The sequence below is a fragment of the Phasianus colchicus genome, chromosome 3, assembly GCF_987193195.1.
Source record: "Phasianus colchicus chromosome 3, bPhaCol1.hap1.1, whole genome shotgun sequence".
Classification (NCBI taxonomy): domain Eukaryota; kingdom Metazoa; phylum Chordata; class Aves; order Galliformes; family Phasianidae; genus Phasianus; species Phasianus colchicus.
The window spans coordinates 57,401,127-57,428,523 of NC_143438.1; the positions used below are offsets into that span (position 1 = coordinate 57,401,127).

The following is a 27,397-nucleotide window of genomic DNA, read 5'->3' on the forward strand; positions in this document are numbered from 1 at the left end:
CTTTGCAGAAGTATGTGGCTGATTTCTCTGTGGCTATGTGATATTTCATTCCAGAGGGATGACTTAAAGCAGAGTTTCAGTTTTAATCATGTAGTTCTCTTTGATCACGTGAAGATACAATTCTTCCCTTGGTTTGAATTGTGATTAGTAGCTACTGAGCAATTAGCTGAGTTACAAATTAGGAAATAGAAAGTTGTGGGGGGACAGTATCTGAAATGCACTTACCTAAGAATGAAATAATTGATGCTTTTATGGATCATTGCTTCTTTAACATCAACTATAAATAGAAAGCAATTACAATATTTTACAGAAAATATCATGGTATTAGTATTCATGCTAATATTTACCCTCTGAGTAACTCTTCCTCTTTGTTCCACCTTTTCTGAGATGCAGGAAAGGGTTAAGTGAAGTTTACTGGGCTCAGTAATCTGGGCTGGTTGAGTAGCTTGGAAATACGAGCATTTACCTGTCTCTTTGGAAAAACATGAAATCTCCATGAAATCAGGAGAGATTTTCAGTGCCCCACCGTTCCCTGCCTATTCAGAGCAGTCTTTTTGCCTAATCTTACATAATCTATCTGAAAATTAAAATCCCATGTCTCAGTTCCATGAGGAATAGTTCAGTGGCTGAGGAGTACAAAAAGTGTCACCCTTTGGAAATTTAGTGCCAGTATTTTGCCACTCCAAATTCACGTCGCTACACTGATACCATATTATGTATTCTGATGAAGTTCAAAACTGCTTTTCCTTGTCTGCATGTCATGTACTCATGTTAATATTTTTCCAGTCTGCCAGTTTTTATGGCACTGATCTTTTTAGTTGCAGTGCATCATTTGATTTAATGCCATTACAGGCAATGATTTATAACTGCTTCATTATTAAGAAAATCAATCAAAATGGAAGAAGATGGATGCACGGATTGTGAGCAGTGCCATTAAACTGGACTAACGTTTCATGCACTTTTCAGGAAAGCCTCTAAACACAGTGAAATGCTTAGACTTCTCCCCCAAATTAAGCTGCATGGGAAGTGGTGGTTCCCCTATTGGTTGATATAGTTTCAGCAGATTGATGTAATTATGCAGTAGGGTAGTGAAACAGTACATCAGTACAGTCATGATGCTTAGGAGACGTCACTCCATCTCCCATTTCAGTGCTTTGATGCATAGCATATTTCAGTGAGAAACCTATAAGCCCATAAGTATCTATATACTCAAGATAAGCCTTGCAGTCTTTGGCAACTCTATTAGTATTGGCAATGTCAAGCTTATCGCAAAAGAATCAAGAGAAATTAGATTTCTTATAAATTGTTGATACATTTTTGCTCCATTTTACTTATTTATTTATTTATTTATTCATCAATTCTATAGCACTTCCCATCCAAGCATCTCAAAGCACTTGTGCTGTTCAAGCTTGTCAGTCTCATCCCTGCAAGGATATAGTTTCTGTGTGCTTTAGGAAAGAAAGCATTCACCCATACAATTTTCTATGGATCCCAAGTATGCTGAATTTGTTCCTCTTTAATCAACTTTTCTGGTTTTGTTTTATTAGTTTGCCCAGGATTTCCTTTGTCTCATCCACAGCATTGATATACTGTAGATTCTTGTTAGTAATTATAACTCATCTGAATTTCAGTTACCTATTTATCGTGTAAACACACGCATGTAAACAAGTAAAACAATTCTTGGCCATGGGGTTGCTTTACTGATTCTACTGCAGATATCTCCTCATGCTTGATGCTGATAGGGAAAAAAAAAACTAATTCAATTTCTTGAAGTTTTCAAATCAATGCTGTAAACAAGTTTTTAAAATGTAGGAAGGAACAGCTAACCATCGGAAAATGTTAACTGCCTGTCATAGGAATTGTTTATGAAAACAAGAGAGCTTTGTCTAAGAAGCTGTTGGTAGCACCATGGATATGAAATTTTGTTTCCATTGATTTGACAATGATGTCTTTTACTATTCAAGACAGGAGACAGAAAATATCAACTTTTCATAAAATAATTTTAAATGGAAGAAATTTGCCTTTTCCATTTCAGCAGGCGCTGCGGAGCGGCAGCAGGATGCAAAACAGAGATGAAGTAAAGAATAAAGGTATGTGATTATGGATTATAGTTAGAACAATCATAGCTTTATCTACATTTGTCAAGTTCAACATGAACTCTGTAAACTCTGATAAATAGTTTGGAGCTGCACTTGCAGAGGCTCATTCAGAATATGATTGTGTTAGCAGTAAATTCTCATCCATCACCCCTCACATCTTGATTTATTGCAAGACAGATTTGGTACGATAGGGTTACTTGCACAAAGGATGGTTTTCTTTCATTTCAGATTGCATATCACAGTCTGTTATATGTAACCTCTAATACTGAAAAAGAGTTTTCTCTACCTGGGCAGTACATCATCTCGGTAAGCTTTGCCTAATAATTAAAATCTCACCTGTGAGAAAACACTGCTACTATTTGTTTTGCTGAGTTTTGAAATGAGTCTACATCCCACTACTCCCATCCTACCATTTTAGATGTAAAATATAATCCACTATTGCCTCCTATGAACAAAGTCATAGAGGAGCAGTGTTGGATTCTTTTTTGAATGTTTTGGGGTTGTTGTATGTTACAAACATCTGTCTCTTGCTAAAAAATTAGTATCCCAGGTGAAGGTGCTGACAGCAGAGAGACGTTTATATTCCTCATTTCATGGGAGATTTTTAATATGTTTATTCATCACGTGTAGGTCTTTAAACAAAACATAGTACTGGAAGTCTTCAAGATAACACTGCCTGTCACATCTAAAACCCAGGGGAATAAACCAGTTGCTCATTCTCGTGGCGCATGGAGTGCTGGAGAAATGGGACACTGAGAGGAGGCATCGTAGTTACAACTTACTAGGGCTGCTCTGTGTTTCACACCAATAGCAAACCAACACCAGTGAACCTTCTGGCCAAGCTGCAGTGCTGAAATGCAGAGGATAATGGAAAAAAAGTTAGCTCTGAAGGAGATGTCTGCCAAATGGTGCTGACCTGCTCACAGCAGCTTGCAGGCACCAAGGAAGTATAGGTACAACAATGGGTTAAGGCATTTGTAAAGTTTATTTTTGTTCTTGCAAGGAGTTCCACAGCTCAGAAGCATCTCTTTCTACTTCCTCCTGCAGAAATGAGATACACGGGTGAAGTGGTGTGGCTGTGTATGGATTTAATCTGTTGCTGTATGTGGTATACTACTCCTTGAAGAAACAGTGCATGTGTCCCCAGGTTCAGCTAATGTTTTTTTTACAATCATTATCTTTGTTCAATATTCATAAAGATATTTCATATTTTATAATGAGAAATAAGTAATGTTATGCTTTTATTTGAACTCTATGTACCCAAGAATGACCTCAGACTAAATGGCTTTTAAAGATGTAGTCTGCAGTTGGTAAACAAAAGGGGTTAAAGCCCTGATTAGTATGTCCTTATCACTGCAAAATGATAATGTCAGTTTTTCCTTCAAGTCCAGCCCTTGATGTTCTGAAAAGCAAAAGTATCCTTGTTTTAGTTGTCAGCTGAAGAATGAAAATAAGACTTTAATGAGAAATAATATCAATAAATGAAGAAGAAATTCACCACCTAATGTACTTTTACCACTGACATCAGAAAAGATACATCTAAGGAATTACAAGAAAGTCACATTTATGACATTCCAACCTTTCACTAGCATAGAAAAAACAACAACATTTCAAGTAATCTAAATATAAATATAAATGAATGCTAAGGTCTAAAAAGTCTTTTGAGACATTTCCTTTCAGTATTTTTCATGAAAATAGTGCATATATAATGTGTTGTTAAAATTAAGTTGGATGCAACCAACATAGGTTTTACATAGGGAGAAAAGTCTTGCTAAAATTCAGCTGCTACTTTAGCTCTCTTTCTATTTTGCCTTAATGAGCCACCTCAGCAACCTGAAAAAAGTATGCAATTTAACATTAAAACTAAAAAGATTAGCACTTTTGATATGATTATGGATGCAAAGAAACTGGTTATATTTGATTAAATCGTTCTGCCATATGGTTGACACTTCGCCTCTTAGAACTTCTCATTTAAATCAAAGGTGTTAGTTTCCATATTTCAGAGTTTAAGACAGTAGAGTTAAATGTGGTAGGCAGAATACAATGGAGAGTATCTGTCATTAAATGTCAAATGACATAAATATCAACATACATTTCCAGCATTACATTTGCCATTTCCCACCGTTCTTTATTTCTTATTAAGAACCTCAGATGTTAAAGCTGGGGTTCATGAAATGAGTTTCTATCATGCATCTTGTCACTTGTGGGTAAAATATCTACTTAAACTTCCTCCTCCAGTTCCTAGAGTTTTAGAAAGATTCACATTCCATTTAAAATTCTGCTTCATTCTCATGTGCATTTTTCTATCATGATCCACCAGCTTGGATACATGAATCCATCACAAGCAATTTAAGATGCTTCATTTTATATTTCCTATTCGGTAGGGCAGTACTGCAAAATATTTGGGATATTTTTACCTTTTCTTCAAGTACCAAGATAACAAAGCATTTTTTTTTTTTTTTTCCCAAGTGGTATTACTGTAGTAGGTTGTTCCTCAGGGAATGATTCTGCTCCTAAGTACTGTTGTACTTCTGTTGTGCTTGCCATAGCTTAGGCTGGATTCCATCAAGTCTGCAGAATAATTATTTGCTACATTTTTCAGCTTTCTAAAGTTTGAATTGTGTTACTTTCCACTGATTTTAAGATCAGAACTGACTCTTAAAGCAAGCCTTATCCTCTTGTTATCATAGGTCACTTAACTTCATCTAGTTCCTGTTATGAAGCCATGGTCTTGGCTTTAGAAGACACATGTTCCTCTGTGGATATTCAGAGATGGAGAATGCTGAGCTTCTGCTTATAGCTTCTATTTTTTCCCCAGTAATTAACTTATTTCCCATAATTAGGCAGTGATCTCTATTTTTTAATTGAAACTAGTTTTGCTTAGGACTCAGCTCTTGATTGTTATAATCCTGCAGGACTACACAACCTTTTCTATCTGATGTTTTCTTTCCAGAGCAGTATTTATGTACTGGAATCAGATTTCTTTCTAAATGTACTTTTTCAAATGAACTACGAAGATCTATTTTGCTTTGTCTCTCACAGCAAAGGATTTTCTTCAGCTCTCCAAGAACTCATGTAGTCTGTTTTCTCAGTGCCTTTAGGGAATATTGAATCCAGAAGTGGACACATCATTCCAGTACAGATCTTTATAAATATGATGATGTAAAAGAAGGAAATGAGACTTCTTTGCTGTACCGACAAATGTTAATTAACTTTTCCTTTTTAAATGCTATTGATTATATATGCAATTTCCTTTTTAAATACTATGAAATTACTTCAGCTCATACCTGGAGAAATAGTCTCTCTATCGCTAATATAAAAAAGAACTTCAACAAAACTTTATGTGAAGCCAAATAACTAGCATTTTACTTTCCCCCCCCACATGCAGTTAAAAAAGTGCTTAACAATTTGCAGATTTCAAGTTTTCCTTAAAAAATGATTAATCTCCTCCTTCTTCCCTGCCAGTTTCTTAAAATCAGGTGTGTCAGACTCTATTTTTTCAGGGCAGGAGGAGGAATTGCTCTTTCAAAATTCCCAAACTCTAGAAAGGACCTGCAGCTATTCTGACTAACACTGAATAATATTTCATGAGAGTCGCATTGGTTTCTGCAGAACCACGCATGCAGCAAGGTATTGCTCAGCGTGATTGAGAATGAGAAAAATCTGTCCCCAAAGAAGATGACTCATGCTAGTCTTCCTTTGCAGATATTTTAATAATGAAATAATTAGAACCAAGCCTGACTATTTCTTGTGTTTCTTTCTCCCCAGCCCCCACCAGTTCTGTTTTATGCCAACCTACAGGCACCATGATAGCTGATAGCTATCTTGTTAACAAGAGGATTTATGTTTTTTTTCCAAGTAGTTGTTACTCCACAAAACTCTCAGATATAAGTCTCAAATTAAAAGGGCTTACATAAAGTTTTGCTATTTAAATATTAAGCAAAATAATTCTATAGTATTTACTGAAAGCAGAAAGCTTAGAAATCATTGTATTGAAAAACACTCCTGCAAGTTATAATCTTCACTGATTTGATCTGAATGTTATAGTTATCTCATAGCCTGGGACGTGCAGAGACCCATGTGCTTATTAACCTCCTCTTTGATGGAAAGGAATTAGTCTTGGAGACTGCGTTTCCTAAATCCTGTAGAGGATTGCAGAATCACATATTCTTTGAAAGAGAGTATCAAAAAACACCTGAAGTTTTTTGACCTTCCTACTTTGTGATGATTTATATGCTGGAAAAATAATCATCATTTTTTTCTCATACATTGTAGAAAATAACTTGATTAACTTTCTACTTCTACAAACCTGCTGGCAGATTTTCATGACTGTGGAGCCCTAGAAGTCAGTGGGAGCTGAAGATAAGATGCAGTCATGAAATGATAGTTTACTGTCTATAATGTGAATGCTGGTAATATTTTAATGGCAAAAAAAGCAGAAGCCTGACTGGAGATGGATGCAAGAATTCATGATCATAAAACTACTTACATGTGTGTGATTTTTGCTTGCTGGAGAGACTGCTGCTTTCTTTTTTCATGGAGCCATCCTGGCTCAAACCAGCTATCAGTTCAACATCAAGAATCCCATACTGTCCATAATTTCCTCATTACATCACAGCCTAGGAAAACACAAGAACAGGTCAAGCATTTGTAAGGAATACTTCCCTCAATTTTCTTATCTCAGTTATTTTCAGCACAGGTACCTTATGATTTGAGGTACGTCAGGACACCTCAGGATTTGTTTTTTGTTGAGTGCACCACTTCAGGAGATGTCTTTCAAATGAGCAGGTACCCTTGGGAGCCCTGTCCATTTTCAGCATCTGTGGTCATCTCTTGAGGAACTCTGCAGATCTACTCCATAGGTATGAGACTAACATCCTCCTAGTGCTTTTTCAAGCTGCCTCTTCATAGTTTCATTGTAGTTTGGGTATGAGAAGAGACAGTGAGTTGTTGACTCCTATATGTCTTTTCCATATCATTAATGAATTTGCAGCTCTTTTTCTCAGATTGAAACACACTGGATCATGAAATGGTTCTGCAGACAGAAGCTTGTCTGTGACTTGATTCCACTTCCTGTCCTTCTCTGAAAGTTTTCCAGTTCTGCTATATGTATATTTAAAAGATCAGAAATGTATGTCATATGAATAATGCTGGTGAACCATATAGTGAAATTGTCTTCATATTGGCTTCAAATTGGCTTCATATAATGAAATTGTCATCTTATTACATTTATTTTACTGGCTTTTAGAAAGAATAAGAATGAATACTGATAGGAAGTACAATAACTGTTTTGGGGGGAAAAAGTTGTGCAAAATCTTGCATATTTGATAATATGCAATAAGCAACTTTTATCTACTTTTTTATCTACTCTGTTCTCTGAAATACCTGCTACAGATATGATTAAGAGCTGAAGAGATCTTTGTTTTGAGATGAGATATTTTTAAAGACTAATGAACACATTTTACGTATATGAGAAAACACCATTCAGCCTGATTAATACTCCTTCTGTTGTATGCTATTGTCACTATCAACTCCATTACTTCCAAGCCACATAGAGATGTGTAAGATCATGTATGAGTAGTCCTCCTCTTCCAGCTGTGTTCTTTTCTTTGGAACACAGCTATCAAACAAATTTATGCAAACTTTTTTTTTTTTTTTAATTAGCTCAGTGTAGAGCAGATAGTAATGTAATCTACGTTATACAGTTATATGATTTAATTTTATACTAGATTTAATTCCATGCAAGCTTTATACTAATAAGCTTTCACCTTGTTGTCCTCACTGGTAGACAAAATGAATAATTGGACATGTAATTCCAGGCTTCACTGGCTGCAAGAACAGTGCTTGTTTCCTAAGCAATATGCTGTAGAAGAACGTCAAACCATTACTGATTCTTCAGTATTACTGGCTGTATGATGCACTGAACATATTTCTCAAGAAGATAATGAATAGTAAGCTGTTCATGTCAGTTTTTTTGTTTTTCTTTTCTTAAGTTTTCTGTATTCTTCACAACGGAATCTCTTTGTTTTGTCTCACTGCTGCTAAAGCAGCTGTTCTGCTCCGCTTTGGTGTCCCATCTTACTTGCTGTGACAGTAGTCCATCTCTTTTCCTCAGAGAGGAAGCTCAGATCCAAATTCAGTTCTATTCTCCCACTTTGAGGATGTGGAGACTGTCTTTCTCTCATTCTGATTTCCAAATAAGTTGGTGTTAAGGAAGAAGGTCCCCCAAGGACCACAGATATCACACTTTTTAGAGGGCAAAAGAAGTTATGTTTAGTTTTCATTGTATTTTCTATGAACAAAATCTACAAAGTGATTCCAGTAAAATTCCAGAGAACTTGTCACTCCCAAGAGATGCTAGGATGAAGCAACTTATGACTAGAAAATATGTGTTATCTCTGTATATAACTCTGCACAGTTAAGATTTTGTTTGGAATTCATTTAGTATTTAAACTCGTGGAGTCAAAACAAATGGCAAGCAAAAAGTCTTTCTCCTGACGTGTGGGAGAGTTCCTCCAAGGCTCCCTGTTCTGCTATTTTTGGTGTCCTCCCGTCCCACAGTAGGGATTATTTGTCCACAATAAAGCAGTGTTTGGACAAATTTGAGAACTGTTTCATACTTAAAAAGAAATCAAGTATGGTTTAATAAAATATCTCTGCTGGATGCATCCTTCCCGCCCCCCTTCCCAGTAAACCCTGCAATAAAAAGGTATTAATTTTTAGTTTAATTTAAATAAAACCCTGCAGAAGGCTTTTAGGCCTAATTGGTTGAGTCGTTATAAGTAATATGAATATGTTGTATTTTTTTGCAGAAGAAAACTTGATTTCATGGCATTAGGGAATGACTTTTTAGCTTATCAATTTCTACCCAACATTTCCCACTAGCTACTGTCTAATCTGAACAGTCACTAAATGTCTCTCGGGTACCTTAACTAAATATAATGAAAAATCAGTTCACAACATTTCTTTGATCTTTTGCCTAAAACCAATGAAGAAATATTAGTAAGAATGCTGATGTCATTCCACACTGAATTATTCTTTTGATGAAAAACATCAGCACTATATTCCTGCTTATTATATCATTTTCTATGTCTCATGCACATAAAGTGACATAAAGTCACTACTGCAGGAGCTGTTGGCCTTAATTTAGTATAAAAGCAGGATTTTTGATACTTTCATGTTAGCAGTGATTATAAAAGCATTCCAAACAATTTAGCGAATTCTTCTGCTTCAAGGATGGCATATTTGTGTTCAAACAAATACAGACACATAACTGCTATTTTATATGGTAAAATTACATTATTAGTAGGCATTATTTAAAAGGATGTTACTCACACTGGTAAAAAACTGTAAAATTTCCAAGTCAATAAAACTATGCAGAGGAAAATTGCTGCTGCTTTTTTTTTTTTTTTCTGAGAAGTTGTAAGATACTCATCCCTGAACAGCCAAACATCGTGGAAGATGAGGACAAAGAATAAATGAGGATTAAGAGGGTGTGATATAGTGCAGAAAGAGAAACATTTGTGCTATTGGATGGAATCTATTGGATGTTTGGGGACTGTGAAGACAGTTCTCTGAATGAAGAGGGAACTTTTTGTTTTGATGAAGGTTTGATGCCATCTCTAATATGAACAGTACACTACGGAGCTGTCGGGCTGCAGGTTTAGTGAGACAACTTCAACAGGAGTAAGGCATTGCTGTTCCTTCTATGAGATGATTTTGGTGAACAATTTTCCCTCTCTTCCATCTCTCTGTATGCTACAGAAACTAGCAAGTCTGCTTGGAAGAGCATGATACCCTTTCCATGTACATGAGAAAAAGAGGACTATACAGACTACCTCGGTTTATCAAGCTTCCTATTTATTTTGATGGAAATGAACAACAGAATTAGCTGATGGCTTACAAATGAGTTTTACCTTTTTTTATCAGTTAGAAAAAATAGAAATTGAAGTAAAACTTTTTATCTCTACATTTGTGTTTTTCAAGAAAAGTTTTTGATACCTGCATAATCAGAGGTGGAAAGCCACATGGCATCTCTATCCATGCTCCAGAGCAGCAGGGCAGGAAAACTGACTGTACTAAGCTATCTCTGTATAAGCCAGTGCTGGCTTCTGTCTGAAGTGTAAGAGTGGAGAATCAGATGCGACCTGTGTGAAAGTCTTTACATGTGACCCTGGAGACGTATAGGAAAATGCTAAATGTTTTAGGCCAGTTTAGTTTTTTTCTTTAGATGATGACATATTCTGTGTTTTGAATCTACCCTTTTTTTTTTTTTTTTTTTCTTCTGCAGAAAGACCTTGTAAAACTAAAATATTTGGAAGTAAACATGAACAAGAGGGAAAAGAAAAATTGTAGAAATGAGCATAAAAAGAAATGCTAAATTTGAAATTAAATGAATTTCAGATAATCACGTCATTCAGTTTCACAGTGTTATCCCTTAATAACCTTATTGTCTCTTTGCCTATTTGCTTCTTATCTATTTAAAGCAGTTGTTTATCATTCACAGCTTGATTAGTTCATTACGTATGTGTTCCCAAAAGAAAGAGAAGATGATATCACTAGGACTGAGATAGTTTTTCTACTTTTTGTTACATTAGTTGATGAGAACTGGGGCATTAGCATAAAACTCCCCTTTGCTAACACTGTTGATTAAAAATGGAACTGAAATGAAGCTCCTGGAACCAGACCCATCCTTCTCAAAGTTCGCATGAATTCAGATTTGGACTTTGGGGGCTGAAAAAGTGCTGTTTCCAAACTAACAAAGCATAAGATCCAGGAAAAGTTCATTTTGTTCCAAATGAATAATTGAGAGACATGGAGGGCCCTGATTGTCAGTTGTTTAACAAGTTTAGTATGTGAGGTATTCTGTACCCCCATAAATCTGGAGTTAGGCACAATAAAGGGGCCTAAACACATAGAATCAAAGAATGGCTTTGGTTGGAAGGAATGTTAAAGATCATCCAGTTTCAAACTCCTGCTGTGGGCAGGGCTGCCTCCCACCAGCTCAGGTGCCCAGGGCCCCATCTAATCTGGCCTTGAGTGCCCCCAGGGATGGGGCACCCACAGCTTCTCTGGGCAGCTGTGCCAGAGCCTCATCACTCTCTGTGTGAAAAAATTCTTCCTCCTAACATCTGACCTAAATCTCCCCCCTTTTAGTTTAAACTCCCTTACCCTATCACTATCAAACCATGTAAAAAGTCAGTCTCCCTTCTAATTCCCCTCCAGTAATGGAAGGCTGCACTGGGGCTCCCTGGAGACTTCTCGTCTCCTGGCTGAAGAAGCTCAACTCCCTCAACCTTTCTTCATAGGAGAAATACTCTAGACCTCTGATCTGATCATCTTCATGGCTTTCTCTGGACTTGTTCTAACAGCTCCATGTCTTCCTTGTGTGTTCAGTCTGAGGACACTGAAGAACATTAAGCCTGGCACAAATGACCCCAAGAAACTTCAGCTGTGTGCAGTTACAAATGTGGTGTTCTGCACTCATGGTCCTGGTCAAACAGGTGATAAGTGCATTCACATGTGCTCCAAGAATGAGGAATTCAGGTTTAAACTGATTGTTTTGGGAATGGTGAAGTAAAAGACAGTATTTTCATGGTAGTATTCCCACATCAGCCTGTTTTTAGACACAATTGGGATCTCAGAACTGGCTGCAGAGCTGCATATTGGTGTTAGTCCACACTTCTGACCTGAAGTCCCAGCCCTGTGCATGCAGCTGCTCCTAGCAGGGCCAGCAGTGAATTGGTACTGGGCTGTTTGCTGGATCTCAGCTACTCTACTGCCAGCATGCTGCTAGCCTCAGACATCAATGTGCTTTACTAAATAAACTCAGGTGGCGAACGGCTGTGAGGTGGTAACCCATGTGTGAGGTATCTACCTTGTTCAGGGAAGAATAATTATCATGTGCTCACTCCACAGAAATCTGCCTTTGCCAGGACATTCTTGCCTGTGTTTCTTTGGTATGGTGTGCAGGAACATTTTAAGGAATTCAGCATAAATTAAAATGAGAGATGTTTTTGAAGTATGAATAAAATCCAATACAAAAACCACTGCAGCACCTCCTCTCCCTTCAGGTACTCTTATATGAAATTAAATATTGTTTGGTTATGCTCTTTTTCATCCTTAGTTTTCAGATTGATCTGTAATGGCAATTTCTCGTGCAGTGCCTGCAGGGTGCTGGCTGAAGGGCAGTTTGGTGGGTTCAGGTATCTGTCAGACAGCTTGGGACTGTATAGGGTTCACGATCTCAATCAGATTACGATGTATTGGCTGAAGAATGTATCCCAGCAGGCCATCTGACAGGGACCAGCAGTGCAGAGGCCTGAGGTGCTGCAGGCGGTAGCTCAGCGTTTGGAATAAATGAGAGCTGATGGCACTTCCACTTGCATGCTGGGCTGCGAGGGAGGTGTTGGGGAGTATGTGCTGCTGGTGGGTCGGTAGCCTGGGGCAGGTGGGGAGGAGGGGATGAATACTGCTGCTGCTGTCCCACTGTGGGCTCAGACAGGGGTAGAGACCAGATGGTGCTGCCTCGTGTGTGTGGCCAAAGTAGGGCAACCGAGGCTGTGGTTTTGCAGGAACACCCTGCTGCCTTGATGAGGCCTTGCTGCAGCCGTGAGCTGGGGCCTGGTGCTCACACAGCTCTGCCCAGAGAGGCACACGGCTGTGAGGTTCCTCCCTGCGCATCTGCAATTGTGTAACATCCCTCTTGCAGCTAAAGCATTTGTTTGCATGGAAAATCAATGTTATGCCCATTGTTTTCTCCTCTGCTTTTCACCCATCTTTTAATGTGATTTAACAGCTGGAGATGAGGAGGAGGCAGCGCCATGAGAGCAGCCAGCTCTCTGCAGACAGGCACACGGTGCTCAAGGGACTGCCACTGGCCCACGGATGACAGATGGGGGCTTATGGTCTATAACTTAACAGATGGATCGCAGCTCTGCTTTTGACTTGCATGGAGAGAATCGAATGATTATGGTGTGGCTAAATAAAGGCAGCTAATCAGAAAGGTCTGTGATTCAGTGTAATGAGTCGGGAGGATGCAATATGGAGGGACAAAAACCTTGTGGTAGTGACTAATGTGTAAGAACAATGGAAAGAAAGATGAATTATTGCCCTGATTCACATTCTGTAAATTTCCTTTTCATCAAATAAGCATCTTTTTTTTGGTCTGCAGCTCACAAGCACATTATTCTGTGAAAAAGCAGGATTTTATTTCAGAAAGCAGTGAGACAATAAGAAAAAGACATATTACATTTCAATGTGACTAGCTGTATATATATGTTTATATATGTGTATAACTCCATCCAAAACTATTTTAAATGCTAGTTTTACCTGCTGCCACTAAATTGACAAAATCAGCAAGACTTTTTGTGATTGCTGTCAATTCCTAACCCTTTGCTTCATAGTGAGACATGGCAGATTTATATACCTGTCATTGCTGATAGGGTATTGCTGCTTTCTTTTTTTTTTTTGCACTGCTGTTATCTTTATTGCTATGAAACATACAGTAGAAGAACATGTGAGATATGTTAAATACTTCAGTAGCTTTCAAGATCTTTATTACAAAAGTAAGTGAAACAAAATGGGATATAACATGGCCATGGTGTGTAACCCCAAAAGGGTATTGTAAATGGCTTGCCATGGCAGGCACTCTCATAGTTACTTCTCAGAAGAAGGACCATTGCTTGTGCTGTTGAGCTTCTTTTTTCCTCATTGGTAATGCTTTCTTTTCCCACCTTTGCTTCAAAGTATGTCTTACTTTCACATCCATAGTTCATAAACCTTATTTTCTTATACCTAGATTTTCGCAGTCATAACTGTGTATACATATGATTGTGTCAGGCTCCTTACAGCAAGTTTTGAATTTGTTCAATTTCAACCCCATTTAATAGAAGGATGGAAACCTTTCAGAAGGTAGAATTAGGAAAATAGGTACTGACGTAGATAGAAAAGCTAAGAAGCTCATCCTTGTCTGATCAGACATCAAAGACAGAAAAAGCTTGAAATTTGAGTTTCATTAGTTTCACTTCTTACCAAACTGCTTGTTTTTAGAAGCTTTCCCAGTGTTAGCCCTTCAAAGCTTGGTTAATTCTGAAGTTGTTATAAGAATTCCTTTGAGCATCCAAACAGGAAAAACTGACTCCTGACAATTACCAAATTACAATGAAAAAGAATGTGTGCCACATTCATGTCAGTATTGAAAAAGTTCACTAGTATCAAGGTTGGAATGAAGTTCAAAAGTTATTTGTTGTAATGGGTCTCAAGAAAGTTGGAGATGAGTATGCTGACTGCTGCCACTGTGTGTGACAACCAAAAAAATTAACATGTCTGCATGAGGGCACTTTCAGAGAAGAATAGAATGAGGAGCAGCAAACCTAGATGCAATATTACAGACCCACATAAATGACAAGTTCAGAGAATCACAGAATTGCAGACGTTGGAAGGAAACTCAAAAGATCATTGAATCAAACCCCCCTTCATCCTCCTCTGCTCATTTCTGTGAATTAAACATTGTATATTCTTATTCAACAAGTGTGTCTTATTTTATGAGGTGATCATTAACAGGGAAGAAACAAAGTATTGGGCAGGCATGAATATAAGGAGAGTAACTGCTAAAAGTACCTGCTCATTTATGAGATGTCAAGAGAAATGAATAGCACCTGAATGGAAGTAGGCCTAAAACTGATTTGGCGTGAAAGAAGAAAACCATAAGTATGAATCAGATGTCTCTCAAATAAGCCTAGCAGACTGGTAATACTTTCTGTATTTCAATTTTGGATCCCTCTTGAACAATTCAGAAAACAGTTTGGGTATTACTGGCCTCGTGTTGCGAGAGAAGAGTGGTCAGAAATACTCAATTTCAAAGCATCTCCCTCTTTTAACAAGTCACAAAAGTCATTATATTCAGGAGCTTTGATGTTTATTTTTTTTTTTTCCCAATCCACAGCAGGATATATTTTATTTCCGGGCAGGAGTCAGGAGTCTCTTAGAAAGCCATGTGTCCTCTCATACTACCTGTGTACATGAAGAGGCTGCTCCTTACTGGCTGGCCACAGCAAGAGTCCTGTTGGACCTTACTGTGGCACATTCGTTCTCATGATGGTAGCCTCCATTCAAAACACAGCAATGCAATAGTTGTGAGAATAACAAATCGTAGCAAAGTGCAGACTGAAAGAGATCTCTGGTTGTCACCGAATTCAGACTCGTGCTCAGAAGTCTATCAGGTTTCTCAGGACCTTGTCCAATCAAGTTATGAAGCTCTCCCACATGGAAATGGGAGACATGACATCTGTGGGCAGCCTACTTCCATAGTGCTGAAGGATTTTTTCTCGATTGTTCATATCCATTTTCTGATCTTACTTGTCTATATTATGGTGATCAGTTTTCTCTGGGATATTGTGCAAATGTTTGAACAAGAGATCTCTATAGTCAAAAGGATACTACCAGTTCTTCAAGGTATACGTACCATTTAGAAGCTGCATCTAGGACATCAACTGTCCTTTGTGATCTGGACACAGTTAGAAACTAGTAATAATTCCTGCAGGGTTTTTGTGACTCTCCCCCAAAGGCTTCCACTTCTTTTTTTTTTTTTTTTTTTTTCAATTCTGGGGCTTATGAACCTTTCCATATTATTGGCCTCCTGTTAATATGGAAAATATACCATGGCTTGCACTCCCAGTTGCATAACATCTCTGTGGCATGACTGCTCTTCTTTACTGACAAATACTGTCATGAATGTCTCTCTTGTATATTTTGTATATTCATGCAGTTTGGCAGCTGGAGAAAAAGAAGGTCAGCCAGATCCCCACTGAATATGGGTGAATGCTTCTTAGATTGCAGTGCAAAAACAATTACATGTTTAATACACATTTGTGTAATTGAAAGGTCTGCTTTGTTTGGGGATGTGGACACTGGCAGTTATAACCAGTTTATCCCTGAGGGTTTGTGGCTATGTGGTATTATCTAACACTGGATTGCACACTTTCCCACTGCAGTGTGGGAAAAGCTTCAGAGTGAATGGCCTGTAAAACAACATCCAAGCCCATTGTGACCTGACATTTCCTTGAAGTTCAGTAATATTAGTGCCATTTTCATGTTGGGCTCATCAATTTCTCTTTCTAATAACTCTCTGGAAAGGTGACATACAGTTTGTATTTCATACCTAAATTAAATTGTTCCTTTCTTATATCAATCATGATTTTTTGTTTTGATCCATATTAAATTTTCAGTAAAATATATTATTAATTATTCATCCTCCAAGAGATGTTATAATTCTTTACTGAGATGCATTCAGATTTTGTAGTATCTCAGCACTTTAAGGTCTAGTGAAGCTTAATATAAATCCTTTTTTCTCCCATTGCAGAAATTTATTAGTTCACACTTCTTCAGTAGAAGAATGAAAGAAGTAACCTGCCTTATGCAAAGTGTTGTGAAATACCCAAGGTATTGTGAAACAAATACATAAGCATAAAAAAATAAGTACTTCAATTCAATTGAAACCCTTCCACATTCCTCCAGTCATGCATGTAACACTGCCAAACAGACCCTGAAGTGGCTGTTGGACGTGGCTTCCCAAACTCACTGCCTCACTGGGAGCAGATGCTGTGCTTCTCATCTCAGTGATCTGACTCCTGCTCAATTCATTGCTTGGGTTGCTTAGCAGTGCTGCACTGTGGAACACAGTGAAGAGACTGAAGTCTGGGGAGATCTACTGACCATTTTGTGATGGAGATCTCTCCTTTGCTCTCCTTGTGCTTGGCAGATCATATCCCATGTTAGTTTATTGCTGTAGGTAATAATGTGCCTAACTCATGCTCCTTCATGGGTGAACTGCTTTGTTCATGTGCTCAGCCATTGGACTAATACTGGGCAGCATAAACTTCTCCTTAGTGTGGCTATTTCCTGGTCTGACTGTAGTAATCTTTGCAAAGCTGATTAAAATCAGTGTTTGTTGTCATCAGGTTGTAACTGAGGTTACAGCACACTATGCAGCTTCTTTTCTACATGCACCTCTAGAAGATGACCACTGTACTCCCTAGTGCTGATAGAACATAAATATAAGACTTACTCTTCATAGCATTGCAAAGTTTTTCCAGGCTTACTTGAAGCAGTCATAATTTTTTTATAATTTGCTTAAAAAACTTAAATAAAATGCTGCTGAGGTGTCTTCAGGGCCCAGCACTGGTTGGGAAGGTAATGGAACTCCAGTCCCCCATGCAAGCCCTGCTCCTGTGCCAGTCTGATGATCTCTCCTGACCCCACTGAGACCAGAACTGCCTCTTCTCTTTTCCCTGCATTGGAGGCACGCCAGTGGGTGTCCACATTTTGTACTGTGACAGGGGATAAGTCCACTGCGGAAAGGGCAAGCAAATGTCTGTGTGCTTAATCTCATCTCCCTGTCTCTGTAAAATTGCCTCTGGATCTTTTTTCCAATAATGATCCAGCACAAAACAGAATTTCCTTTGAGGGAGTGGATAAAATACCCACACAGATCTGAACTACTTGTAGGATGGGTTCAGTGATGAAGGAATTCCCAGCAGCTGCTGTTCTATGATCTTTGTTTCCAACAGTGTTTTAATCCTTCTTATAAAGCTCATCTTGAATGAAACCGCACCTCTGGTTCTGTTATTATTTGAAGAAACACAGGGATGAGAGACTGTGCTAACAGCAGTGGTACCGTGCAGCTTTTATGTCGCAGCTTTTCAAGATCTGCATAAACTGCCAGGAATCACTTTAACACAGCATAATCCAAATATGTGAAATGAAAGAAGAGAACTGAGAAGTGACCTGCACAAAGAGATTGGCTGCCTGTTTACTACATACAGCAGCCAGACAAGACCACAGCAGTGGTGCTTTTGTCTGATGCACTTGAAAACATTCCAATTCGTTCAGATTTCTTTGTTTATGTCAGCTCTTAAGCATAAAAAAAGGAGGACACACAAGAAAACACAAGTATTGGGTAAGTTCTGCCAGCAAGATAGATAATTACAGGACATAAGAGCCAAGGGAGGCTGGTGTGAAGCACCACATGAATGACAGTCAGCATGCTACATTTGTGTCTATTCTCTTCTTGCATGTCTTTGTTCTGCAGGTCATATTCTGTAGATCTATTACACACAGATTAAATGGGTTACAACCAGAAAGATATATCTGAAACATTGCTTGTCTGTTGTAAAATGACTTAGAGGTAATTTCAGGTTGCACCAATGCCCCTAAATCTTGTGGTCACTTTTTTATTTTGAGAATGCTGGCTAATGGCTTCATCCTAGTGATTGCATCCCAGAACATGTATTACAAGTAAATTGAAGAGTGAGGATTGGTGGGCTAGAAAATAATTTCTAAAAATGTAAGTGAAAATTATTTGAATCAGCCCTGGACTTGTTTCCCCAAATTATTCACTGAGTAGAAGTCTAAAGAGTTGTGACCTACTAACAGGAAAGTATAAGTGCAGGGCTGTATTTTCAGGAACCTCTGTTTGTCTTCCTGTTGACCATAGTATATTTTTTTTTTGTGAGCTTTTATCTTTCACACATTCCCTGTTTTACCTCTCATATGAGTGACTATACAAGTAAGTTGGAGTACCAAGGATTCCCACACTCTTTACTTTTTTTCTTTCACCCTACAGATAGTTGATCACTCACAAGCACAGCCACTGTTATTACAGAGTGCTCACTGCATTTCCAGGCTGAGCCATGGATAGTGAAGGTCAAAAGCTCTGTGTTTTGTTGTGCAGATCTCAGTTTTCAGCTAGAGACCTTTCCACTCTCTCCTTCATTTCTGTTAGTTCTGCCCCTGCTGCATAGTTTGCGTATATTTACATAAAATACTTTCTTTTACAAATGCTTATATAAATGCATATTCAATGTTTCCTGAACTCATTTCATGTATTGACTTCTATTTTGTACTGTTTATAGTCCCCAGCATCACTACAATATTACTCCTCTGTTAGTGTTCTTCAGCAGGGTGGTCCAGTTCTGCTCCACAGCAATGTTGCCAACCTTTGCAATTTTATCAGCAATATCACAGCATTGTTCAGTAAAATTCTGCTTTGTGCTTACATGTAAAGATGAAACTTCCAGCTTACATGCTACAAAAAGAAACATATTGTTCTAGCTGTCTTAGTGACAAAGAGCTTGAAAAGTTAGCATCAGAACATCCTCAAAGTGAGAAAAATATAAAGTATTTCAGTTCTACCCATCTCGGCTTGGTTTCCTAAGTGAAGGAAGCATAAGTGATCATTTATTAACAGGGTCTGTTGTGATAGGATAAGGGGAAATTGTTTCAAACTGAAAGAGGGGACATTTAGATTGGACATAAGGAAAAAGTTTTTTATGGTAAGGGTGGTGAGGCACTTGGAGACGTTGCAGGTCAGGCTGGAGGGGGCTCTGAGCAACATGATCCAGCTGTAGGTGTTTCTGTTCGTTGCAGAGGAGTTGGACCAGACGACTTTAAAGGTCCTTTCCAACTCAAATGATTCTATGATTCTATGATTAGAAGAGGAGCTGACAGAATCCCCTATAATGGGGGTACAAATACTTCATGATTGCTGTATTTAAAATCTTCTGTAGCCTCTTTATCTCTCATCTGTTCCAGGGTAGGATGCATCAGCCACAGTCTCAACCTCCCAGATGTGCTATGGCTGTATGACATTGTGCAGCATCCTGCAGCATCCATTCCAGTGTTACTGCTGTGGAGGGAGTAGGATCACCAGGCTGTGTAACATACCCTTTCTTATCAATTTCCATCCTTTGCCAACCCATACAAATGGTCTCAGGCAGAGAGAGCTGGCAGACTGAACAAATACAGGGATATCACAGCAGTTTAAATCCCTGGATTTGGTGCCCAGTAGCTTTAATAATGGATATTGACACTAGAAGTGTGAGGGGGTGTATCAAACTGCCAGAAGCCTGGTAGTTTGCTCTTTTTTACTTCAAAGCTCTTTTTGATAAAACATAAAAAATTCTCTTACATTTTCTGTCACATTAAGATTGATTTTACTCCGTATTTTTAAAGCCATCCTTTAGGATTATGACTAAAATAATGTGCATTGCCCCAGTGATTCTTCACCTTTTTCAAGCATACTTTCAGTGCCTGTTTTTAAATCCCTCTTTGAATTTCAGCCGGATTTCATGCCTTGTGCATGTAACTCACTCCTTTACACTTAGCACGAGTACAAATATGAAGAGGGCCCACAACCTGGCATTTTTATTGTGAGTAGCCTCAAAGTTTCTTTGTTAGGGAAAGCCCACACACACTTCAGTTTGCCGTGAGAATTGCTAGAAATTATTGTTTATTGCTGTGATAATTATTAGTTGGTGAATTTTATCTCCTCCTGTGAGCTTCTCTAAGCAAGTGAAGATACAGCCTCTCAATCTAATGATAACTGCTATTTTATAGATCTTTGTTTGCTCTTTCATTTTTGGATAATGTTCACGCACATACAGTCACATGTCATTTGCATAATGTCAGTACTTCATAACTCACTGCACTTCCATTTCAAATTTTACAATGTAAGAATGCCACAGAGTCAGCTCCCTCAAGCTCTACAGAATTAATCGACTGCATCCTAATCTGAATCTCTTTCATTGAGTGTCTGCTTCAGCCTTTTGCAGCTATGAGCACTATGGTGAGAGAAAGCACTATGGTGAGAGAGGTAAGTATCCCTCACCTCTGCTTGAAATTGTTTCTGTGGAGCATGCATACAGAAACTGCTGCCACAGCCAGATGTACCAGTAACAGAGGAGGGACCTGGAGGGATGCAGCTCTGCTTTGCTACAGCACAGTGGTCCTCCATCCATATCACAGCTCTCCCTTCTTTCTTACAGATCCAGCTCAGCTGGATCCAGTTTGCTGCTCTCCAAGGGGACCAAGGACAGCACCCTGCCCCACTTGGACACCTAGACCTTCTGACTTGGCTGCACATCAGCACTTCTAATTGAAAGAGCCGTGGGTGCTTTTACTGCTGTTTTGTTACTGTAAGAAAGGAAGGTTGTGAGATTGCCTTAGGTATTGAATGAGATGTAATTTTTCCTATATTGTTTTTTCTAGACTGTTTTCTTAACCCAATCCATGGTCTGTTTCCCTCCCTGTAGTTCTCAGCTACATGCACGCTGCTGAATGACTCTGTCCCCTTTGCTGCTTCTTCAGAGGCCCGGCTTGTTTCTGTCCCTCAGCCCAGAGGTGATTAGGAAAGCCTTCTTACACAACAAGTCTTTGCAATAGCCCTGTGCAGCATCCTGTTAGTGCAGGCATGGGAAAACTTAAGACTATAACAGCAATTAATTTAATTTATGTGTGAACACATTCATGGGAGTAGGAATTCAGGATTAAGCATGGTAAGTTGTTAAGCTTTCCAAACTACAAGAAGATCAAGAATTTAATAGTGCTGAGGCTGTACCATTCCTTCCCCTGCAATAAAATTCTTCATTTTCTATTGCTATCTTGCATCCGTTTATTGATGTCAAGTATGGTACAGACCCAGGCTGATAGCAGGGAAGAGGCTGGCAGTCATGTGGACATAATCTTTTCATGTAATAAGAGCACATTCACTCCTGAGACAGATGCCAATGGTGGACTCTTATCTCCCACATCCAGAGGAATCTCCTCCTGAAAATGCGTAGTCTGAGAATTGTTATGAGACCTTCACGGTGACTTATATAGCAGACTTGGCTTTTATGGTATAATTGCATGGAAAAAGGAAGACTGTGGTGTGGAGCAGGTGAGAGGCCTCTCCATCTCTGCTCTGCCTGCACTCTGAGCACCTGCCTAACATTTGATTAGCGATTTTAGGAAAAAGACTTTTCACTGCATATGTCTAGAAATCAAGACCATGTAAACATTTTCCCTAGATGAATGAAAACCAGATGTCAAGTCATTGTCCATTTTTCTTCTGGATTTCTGTGTAGCTACAGCTGGCACCAGGGGCAGGTGGGCAGACAGTCAGAAGACAACTGCCTGACTGCCTGGGACTGCTCCACCTGCCAGTGCCTGATGCAGCCAGCAGCTGCCGGACACTTGATATTTAGGAACAAAGCGATGGCTGTATCTGTCTGTTTTGAAACACAAAGCTTGAAATCCCGGGCTAAGAGAATAAATGGCACAACTGTTGACAACTGTTGCTCTTTCCATGACTTTAATCTCAGATGGGAAATGTATTTCAGAGGAAATAAATAAAATGAGGCCTAAGATAGAATAGAGCTCTTGAAAACTTTCTATGGTAATGAAATCTTGATGTCACTGAAGATTTGCGTGAAAGAAAACCTTGTGGAAAAGTTTTGAAAATGTTAATGCTCTCAGTATAGTCATTTTTGGAATAAAACATTTCAATTTTTGACTTTGAAATGATGGATTGAGTCAATTTAAATATATCCTATAAAAATTAAGAAGTCAAAATAAAAAGAAAATTAAATGAAAATATTTCCATTGATCAGAAATTTGTATTTGCCTCTAAAATTTTCCTGTGGGAAAATTTAACACTTTAGATACAGCTCTGGCTTGGAAATTTCAAGATCTTCATGAATGAAGTCTTCTCCAAAGCATCTACACCATAAAGCTGCACATTTTCAGAAATATTTACAAAGGCAGCATAAAACTAAGAAGTTCAGCTTTGCGCAGTCAAAAAGCCAGAATGGATTTCCTATGGGCATTTAGGTGTCAGGTAAAATACTTTGCCATGTAGCACTCCAACAAAGCTTGATTGACTGACAAATTTCTTGTTCTACAACGTGAATAAATTTAAATGATGACTGTTTAAATAGATAATGTTTATATTTTTAAAATTGAATTGCATAGCATGAACTGATCAAAACTGTTTATCTGCAATTTCCTTCTATGCATTTAATTATTATTTTTTTATTATTGTAAATTATACTATGGGCATGGTTCGTAGGAGTAATTGGCTTTTGTAGGAAACAAAATCAGAGGACACATAAGCAATACAGACTGTGCTATCATTATATACTAGGTAGCAGGAGGAAGGATTTACATGTATCATATACTCACTCAAAATTCACTTATTTGCTACTTTAATTATTACTATTTTAGGAAAAATTTCTTCTCTGAAAGAGTGGTCATGGAATGAGTTGCCCAGGGAGGTGATGGAGTCACTGTCCCTGGAGCTGCAGATGTTGTACTAAGGGACATGCTTTGGTGGGGAAATAGTGCTGGTAGGCAGATGGTTGGACTGGATGGTCTTGGAGGTCTTCTCCAACCTTGGTGATTCTATGATTTATTCATTTATTTATTTATCGTAAGACATCCACACATTTCAAATGTTTACTTAGTCAGTTTATATAGTGTCAGGCAAACACTCCAGTAGTGATTTTACTATCAAGTCAGCTCCAAAGGATAGTATTTAGTATTGCATGTAATCAATCTTTAAGTCTACCACAAATATAGCAAGTTTTCATAATGATTTGTGTGATTGTAATCTGTATTGCTCTGTGACTTCACTAGCATCATGATTACTTTGAATGTATTTATGACACTGTTCTCTGTGTGTCATGAGGATTTGTATTAGTGTAACATAATAAAGTGCTAGCAAGAATCTTCATAGGTGTGGGTCTGAGCTTGTTACAAATATCAAGCAGGTATTTGTTGTTTCAGAGAATGAATTCCATGAACACTCTTATGAGTAAACTTTTTTTTAGCATACTCAAGATTATTAAAAAATAGAATTGTTAATGAAAGCGATGATGATTATTAAATGAAAATGATAGGCTTATTAGTGCATGATAAACACATTCAGATAGTGCTTAGGAGTACATACAGTCCACGTTTGATCATTTTTATTTGAAAATAAAATGTATCCAAAGTCACAAAACAGTATTCCACAATAAGAAATACAGTGATATTATAAAATTAGTATCATTTCTAGGTGGGTTTCCTGAAAGGGGATGGACTTTCTCCCCATCTGCAATTTTTTTATAAACTTAGTGTTAGAGAACACATTAATATGCAGAATTTGCATTAGCTATACACTAGGTAGTAAGGAAATACCAAAACTTTTAAACCTCCTTTTTTCTTCCAGAGTGCAGTGAAACAATTTACTTTTATTGTTTAGTAAAGCTCAGAGACCACGCACAGATGGATGGCTTTAATACCCATCTAGCACTGACATTTACAGAAGTGCCACATTTGAGACAAATAATTGGACAATAGGTTTTGCACTGTTAGCCCCAAGTTCCCTAAAGACATACGTTTTTCTTACAAAAATAAAGAGGGCTGAAAGTCTGTTAATGAATCACATAAGAAAAGGGATTTTCAAGTGTTTTGACTTGTAATAATGTCTATCCTGCTGAGAAGATAGTAATCTGTTGGCTCTGTTTTTCTCTTTTGAACATCAGTTTGATGATCTTCCGTTATTTTGTAGCTTGAGAGAAAACAAATTCTTTGACCTTACTATTATGAGAAAAAAAACCTTTTCCTTCGCAGTCGTAAAACAAATAGACAAACATTTTTAGAGACCAACCTTCCACCTCTGCCCAGAGGAGTAACCACAGGGAACTTCAAGTCCATGCTCTGTACAAGACCTTCTGGTGGGCTGTACTCAGTGGCCTTTTTTTCCCTTGAAAAAGGACAACCCTGAATAAGAGCTGAGGCTGCAGTCTTGTGCTAATGTATGCATCACTGATTCTTCGCTACCAATTTAATTACAAAGCTATATTGAAATTATCACGAGTATACTTGCTTCAGTCTTTATTTTAATTTCATATATAGACCTCCCTTTTTCTATTCTAGTTTGGTAACAGCAGCAGTTGCTCACAGGACATGCCTTCAGCCCTGTTACCAGCTTTAGAGCTCTCCTCAGGATGCTCTTAAGCATGGGTGGCAAACCTTTTGTCCTGCATGGGCTGCAGTGAACCAAGAGGAATTGTCTGGTTCACATATATGTGGGCTGCTAAAGTAATGCCTCCTATTTATTTCTGTGGAAACAACAAGAGATACAAAAAGCACAATAAAGCTATTTGATAGAGCCAGTTCTCAGCTACAAAATACTGTTTTTCAAAATATCCACCACCATTACCCATGCACTTTCACCAGTGATGAACAAAAGCCTGAATGCCATACTTTGTAAAAATCTGCACCAGCAGAGGTGACCCGCTATCAATATCGCCACTGCTGAAATGCACCATCCACTGCCTCACTGTGCTCACATCCACTATTTGGTCTATAAATGTTCAGCAAGCATCAATAAATGTCAATGGGAACAATTTTTTCTACATGGAGTAATTCGATGTCACACCTTCACTTCATATCCACTTCCATGTCAGATACCATTTTGTTGAACTGCCCTCCTGCTGCCATCTGTCACATGGCAACAAAATTTAATGGGATATTGGTGGGAAAGTTCAACCTTTGCTGTCATAGCACCAGCATCTTCCATTTTCAGTCCAGTCAGTGCCAATTGCACACCGATATTCAGCTGTTGGGATTGATGGGTGCATGCCCAGGGGTGGGTTGGGGCACTCGGTGGAGCAGAGCTGCCACCATGATGGTGTGGGGCAGGGGGCAGCCACAGGATGGCTGGGCCAGGCCGCATGCAGCCTACAGGCTGCGAGTGAGACGTGCCTACACTTATAGATCTTGTTTCAAAATCTGGGTTTGTATCCTGAGGTCTTTATGTTTAGAGTGTTTGAAACTTTGCTTCATCAAGGCCAAGTGCTAGGTGTGATGCCTGGGTCAGGATAATGATATGTCTACAGACTTGGAGAAGAACTGATTGAGAGCATCTCTGAAGAGAAGGACTTGGGACTTCTGGTGGACAAAAAGCTTGACATGAATCAACACTGTGTGCTTGCACATGGTCTAATAGTCATAAGACAAGAGGAAGTGGTTTTAAACTAAAGGAGGGGAGATTTAGGACAGATGCCATGAGGGAATGCTTTACTCACAGAGCACAGGCTGCCCAAAGAAGCCGTGGATGCTCCATCCCTGGAGGTGTTCAAGGCCAGGTTGGATGGGGCCCTGGGCAGCCCGAACTGCTAGGGGGCAGCTGCGCCCATGGATGGGAGTGGGAACCTGATTAGGGCTTTAAGATTCCTTCCAACCCAAGCCACTCTATGTTTCTATGATTCTTTGGTTCTATGACTCTTGTGACATGGCTCCATGACCTAGTGGTGAAAGATTTACAGACTAATTTAGAATAATCCTAATTAATCCATTACAAACATGAACACTAGTAACTGTGAGAATAAAATATTATTCTGTCTTGGGGCAATTTTTGAATTCACTTATTTTTGATACTTAGGAAATTATAAAGTCAATTTTTAGAAGAGAATACTCAGCCAAAAAAAAAAGGCATTTTAACTCATGAAACTTGTATGATTTGTTTCTGAATGTTTATTTCCTCACACTTTTGAACTACTTACAGTTTTTTCCAAGCCAATTTTCTCTCAGTCTTCTTGAATGAAGTGAAATATGTTTTTAGATTTCGTTGCCATAAGAAGGAACTCTGAAGTAAATAACTAAGACCATTCATAAGAAAAATAAGAAACAAAAAAACAAAATTAGAATAATTTTTACCTTAGTAAGTTGTGGACTTGGTTATCTATTTTATCAGATCAGCTCTACTTGTTAGCCCACCTGCTTTCCATACAGAAAACTCATTTGAGCCTTACCGTATGCAAAATAGTGGGATATAACTTCTTACTAATTACCTGTTTTGTAGTTGTTTATCACTGACTTCATGTAGGAGTAACTCATGTAAGGAGTAAGATCAAGTCAGTCATGAACACCAAGAACAGTTAAACTAGGACCAATAAATAAAAGAGAGAGGGTGTAGCAATCACTGCTGCAGCCTTAAAAATTGGTGGAGTGCATCCTCACTCATGTCTTAGCCCTGTATCTACTGTGACTTTTACTCAGCAAAGTAAATTCTCCTCGTTATTGGGTTAAATATATATATTTTTTTCAGAAGTGCTGTTTAAGTAATGACGCTTTTCTTGGAGTCTTTTTTTGAGTCAGATATTGAGCACGTGTCTATGAGAAGACATTATGTGTTTTCTGTGGACATAACGATGACAAAAGAACCTAACATTTCATGGAAGATTTGGAAACTAGGAAATTAGATGCATTAATTGTCACACAGTGAAAGATTTTTGTCACAACAAAGCTTTTAGCATCCAGCAGAGAGTTTATGGATAGTCTAATTCCTTATTAATCAGAAAAGTGCCTGTTATATTACTCAATGAAGTGGGGTTCCAAAACTTAACACTTGTTTAATTGCCCAGCTGGAATTGTAAACAGTTATCAAATCTGACTGCTAATGTCAGAAATCCATCTCTAATGTGGATTATTGT

The 27,397-nt window shown here is 38.4% G+C and overlaps 1 long non-coding RNA gene across 1 annotated transcript in view; it reads left to right on the forward strand.

Annotated features, from left to right (window-relative positions):
* The window catches only part of LOC149918605 (uncharacterized), a 65,076-nt gene extending 43,120 nt beyond the window's left edge, over positions 1 to 21,956 (forward strand). Inside the window, exons 2-3 of the long non-coding RNA XR_016465187.1 lie at positions 2,036 to 2,090; positions 20,924 to 21,956. This is a non-coding gene — a long non-coding RNA (uncharacterized LOC149918605). The remainder of the gene's footprint in view (positions 1 to 2,035; positions 2,091 to 20,923) is intronic.
* Positions 21,957 to 27,397: the final 5,441 nt, after the last annotated feature.